The 5,034-nt window shown below is 40.2% G+C and overlaps 1 non-coding gene across 1 annotated transcript; it reads right to left on the reverse strand.

The window, feature by feature from the left end:
- Positions 1-4,529: 4,529 nt before the first annotated feature.
- Trnak-cuu lies at positions 4,530-4,602 on the reverse strand. Its single transcript has one exon. It is a non-coding gene; the product is annotated as a tRNA-Lys (tRNA).
- Between the last annotated feature and the right edge of the window lie 432 nt (positions 4,603-5,034).

Genomic DNA, 5,034 nt, shown 5'->3' on the forward strand with positions numbered 1-5,034 from the left:
GGTTTTGATGAAAGGAAATGAATTTTAAAAAAATGTAAAAGGTTTCCACCTAACACAATAATAGCTGTTCTGGGATAATGCTTTCATTTCATATGTGTTTAGCATAATGATTTGATAACGTGAAGGCGTCTTCCTGCCATTGACATCATACCCCATTGTTTCTTACCTTCAGACTTCTTCCCACTGAGAGTATGTTTAAAGGGAACACAATTTGGAGGAACAAAAGAAATTAATTTAGCTAAGCAGTTGACTGTGAACAGCATATAATTGAAAGAGGAATACTAATTGCAAATAACTAAATGGTCCAGTTCATTGTGCTAAATTTCCATTTTCCTCGGGCATGCATAGGTTAGAAGGAAAACTTTCATTTTGAAATAACAGGTTGATAATTAGTACATAGAAAATGAGACTTCTCCCAAATTTAGGTCAAAAACTGATTATAGTCATTGTGGATATTTCACCTTCAGAAGCAGATAGCTGGAAATAAGGAAAGTAAAATGACAAAAAAAAATGATGAAAAACACCAAATGGTAGACAAATCTCATAAACTCTTATTAGACAGTACAGGAGGTCGAGAAAACAGTATGAGATCTAAAGCAGGGTGGAGGAGACACATGGTGGTCTTACTTTAGCATGGAAAATTACCATTTTCCCATTATTTTGCTTTCTCAATCGAGTAATCCCTGACATGGTTGCAAGAATGTCTTATGCTTTTCCATAATACATGGTACACCATTTATATTGCAAATCTAATGATATATAGTCATCAAGAGATAATTAATATTTTATTACTTGCAATGGCATTCAACAACCAGCCATGTTATCGCTTGATTTCTATAAAGAGTGTGCATAGTTTTGTGGTTTAAACGTAATCTTTTAAAACTAAGTCATTTGCATATCTCAGTTATGTCCTTCTGAACTTCACCATCTTTCCTTTCTCCAGTCATCTGAGTTTGTTGTTGTGATGCACTATTCTTTCAGCCCTGTCGCTTTTTGTCATAGTTAGGATCTGGCATCTCCACCCCACCCCAGATATCAAGTATTCATGACTTGTTCCCTGATGCAATCAATGATCCCTAAAAGTGGTGTTTTGGGGAAGTTATTGGATCATAAAGGCTTTCATCAATAGATTAATTGAAAGACACTTTTAGGATTTTTTTGTATGAATGTTTGTAAGTCTATGGATATCGTGTGCATGTAGTATTAAGCCATGGCCTGACAAGAGAGTCTTATCATTTACAAGAGGAGTTACAACAGTTGTGAACAGTTGTGTGGGTATCGGAGAATAAGCCCAGGTTCCCAGAAAGAGCAGCAAGTGCTCATAACCACAGAACCATCTCTCCAGCCCCCAACTGTTAATAATTTGATGATCACTAGGAACAAACGTTTGGCGCCCAACATGATGGGCTAAACCCACTTAAAAAACCTGAGAAGGCTTAAAAATAAGGAGGAGAGTTTAACACAGATTTTTGCTGTTGCTTCTTATTACTACATTTGGCGCCCGACGTGATGGGCTATACCCACTTAAAAAACCTGAGAAGTCTTAAAAATAAGGGAGAGAGAGTTTAACACAGATTTTTGCTGTTTGTTGGTGGCGTGCTGTAGAGAGATTTCCTGATTCCGTAACAGTAGCAGAAAAAACGCTGTGTCATTTTAAAGCGCGACTTACTGGGGCTGTGCAGCCATTGCAATCTCTGTCTGGCTCCTGCGGGAGACAGAGCTTTTGAATAGAGCATTTGGAGTAAAGTGCTATGATTTGTTTGATGGCAACTAGACTCGCTGTGTTCTCAGGTCTGCTCTGCTTGCTAGAGGCAAGCAAGCGCTCTCATCTAAGAGAGGCTTCCTGACTCAGCTTTAGCTGCAAAGCTTGCAGCTCTTTTAAGAGGTCCTTCCACGAAACACTTAAACAGTGTTGACGAAAAGCTGAACGCATGCTTTTTGGTTTTCAGCCATAGCAGGAAAAGAGCTGCGCCGTTTAAAAATGCCAGCTTTCAGGGCTGTCCTGCCAGGGCAAACTCTGACTCTTTTGCGCAGGTGGTTCGTGCGGTTTGCAAGCACAGGCTGCTGAAGCTCACTTGCTGGCAGGGACATTGAAATGCCATAGAGTTGTGGCAGTAAACATGGCTACAGCCAGTACCTCAGCCATGAGGCTGGAAAGCTAAGGAATGGACTACATCTAGCCAGCAAACCCACGCCTTTAATCCTACTGATATTGCTTGGTAAATTAAAGACTCATGTGGTCAGAAAAAGAGAGATATACAGTAAAGAGAGATTCAAAGACAAAGAAAAATTTTAAATGGTTTACAGTGTGTTAAAAATACATGCAAGCTAAAAGATAAAAGTTCTTAAAAATAAAAAATGAAAGAGAGTTGTTCTGTGTGGTAGTACACACCTTTAATCGCAACACTTGAAAGGCAGAGGGAGACTGACCTCTGTGACTTCAAGGTGTGGTAGCACACGCCTTTAATCCCAGTGCCTAGAAGGCAGAGACAAACAGAACTCTGTGAGTTCAAGGTGTAGTAGTGTACACCCTTAATCCCGAATGCCTGGGAGGCAGAGACAGGCAGATCTCTGAGAGTTCAAAGATAGCCTGGTCTACAGAGTTACTTCAGGTCAAAGATACTGAGAACCTGTCTCAAAAAGCAAAAAGTTAAAAGTAAAAATAAACAAAATCGAGGTTAAAACAAAGCTGCACAAAGATGGAAAATACACAGAGAATTTTGATACTGTATGCTATTATGCTCTCTTTAAATTATTTAAATGCTGAGGAAGGAGCAACAGATGCTAAAAGATATTTATTTATAAATGCTGCTGAACTAATCCAACATAGATATTTTGATGCCTTGACTTTGAAATTTGGATCTAAGGACATGATACTTTGGAAAGGAGTTTCTTATTTTGTTTTCACAGAGGATGAGATGCTGTTCATTTCTTCTATTGCGATTTGGTATGATGGACCACGCCCTCCTGAAGGGTTGTTGTGAACATCTTCAGAAAATTGCTTCGCTCAACTGCCAACCGAGATGAAACTAGCACACAGGTTATACCATGAAAGACCTAATTAACGACACCCCCATTCAGCAGGAAGCAGTTTGGAGAGAAAAAACTGTGCCCATGTTCCCAAATATGGTTTATAAACATTCTTTTACATTTAAAGGGGGATATGATATAGCTATGAATAATTTGCATTAGTATAGATTTGCTTTATTGATAGAGATTTAAGGTCAATTTTGTTATATGTATATGTATTTCTGATATTGATTAAGGTATTGTGATTGTGTAGTTCATTATTAAAATGTAATGTATAATTAGGAAATATAGGTTGTTGATGGATAATCATAAATAATAGTCAAGTTTGTAGTCATGTTAGTTAATATTTTCTAGATGTGTGTAGATAGATTTTAGATAGGCATTCTTCATATTTTTCAAAGATTATAGAATATGGCATTTTAAATGTTTTAATAACTTAGGACTTTTCATGACAATGAGACACTCTGCTCCTGGCAGCACCAATCTACTTCAAGAGGAAGATGGGCATTGAAGAGGCTCGTTATGGAGTTTGATAGCCATTTGGGCAAGAAACTGCTCTTGCCTGGACTATTGCATAAACTGGACACAGAGAACCCACAGAGAGAGGACTACTGAACTTGCCTAAGGTGAGATGATCTTTCGGGTTTCCTGATTCATGAAAGAGTCTGCGAGACATTCTGCAGGACACAACAGATAGTGACTGAACTGGCTTTGAATTTTCCTGCTTTACGGAAATGTCTGCTGGATATCATGGGCCTGAAGGCTGAAGATGGATGCCCCAACGGTACAGAGGAACTTTGGGTGACTGTCCAGACAGCGAGATGTCTCTGTCATTTCTAGAGTTTTAAAAGTTGCTTTTTTCTTGTTTGTGTAGGTAGTATTGTATCTTTCTGGAGTCTTTGATGGAGTTAAGAATAGTTAGTTATAGTTATAGTTTTCCTTAGTTATGATAAAGATTATTGTAACTTTTACTTGATAACTGTTTTGTTATATGTAATTTTGCTATGTTAAAGCCTTTTTTTTGTTTGTTTAAACCAAAAAAGGGGAAATGATGGAGGAAGGTCATTGGCTAATAAAGAAACTGCCTTGGCCCATTTTATTGGTTAGAAGATAGGTGGGAGGAGTAAACAGAACAGAACGCTGGGAGGAAGAGGAAGTGAGCTCAGACTCCACAGCTCTCCTCTCGGGAGCAGATGCCTCAGAGAGTCACCATGCCCCACTACCAGGCAGACGCATGCTATGAAGCTCCGACCCAGGATGGACATAGGCTAGAATCTTCCCGGTAAGAGCACCTAGGGGTGTAGGGATAAGTCCTGCCCCTTGGGGGGCGTGTTCACCTCAGGCTAATGTCTGCCTATTAATTTGGCGAGCGAGCTCCCAGCTGTCGCTTCTGTTTTCCTGGTCTCCACTGGAACGGTGGTTCTGTAAGTCTATTTCGACATTAAAGCTATATATATTGTTACAATCTGTCTGCATTCATTTACACCACTACATTTTGGCGCCCAACGTGGGGCTCGAACCCACGACCCTGAGATTAAGAGTCTCATGCTCTACCGACTGAGCTAGCCGGGCTGCTGGGGTGCTGGGGATGCAGCCCCGCCGCTCGTATTACTACAGAATGGTGCCCAGACGTGTGGACAACTGAACCCACTGAAAGCCTGAGAAAGCTTGGGAAAGAGTAAAGCATGTTTTCTTGATAGTGTCAATTTCTTGGGTCTACTCTGCTTGTTAGAGGCAAGCAAGCACCTCATCTAAGAGAGGCTTCCTGACTCAGCTTTAGCTGCAAAACCCTGCAGCGCTTTTATGAGATCCTGCCACGAAACACTTAAACAGTGTTGACGAAAAGCTGAACAGTCCTGTTTGATCCATTGATGCATGCTCTGTATCTCTGTCAGTGGTTGAGGTATGCCCAAAGGCCAGTTCTGCCAAATAGAAAGGCTCCAGATGGAGTGTCTTTGGTGCTCAACATTCTCTCGGAAATAGAGCGGTGTTTTGGCAAACTTC

Source organism: Microtus oregoni, unplaced genomic scaffold (genome assembly GCF_018167655.1).
Source record: "Microtus oregoni isolate MIOR12 unplaced genomic scaffold, Mior012 000030F_ref0000283, whole genome shotgun sequence".
Classification (NCBI taxonomy): domain Eukaryota; kingdom Metazoa; phylum Chordata; class Mammalia; order Rodentia; family Cricetidae; genus Microtus; species Microtus oregoni.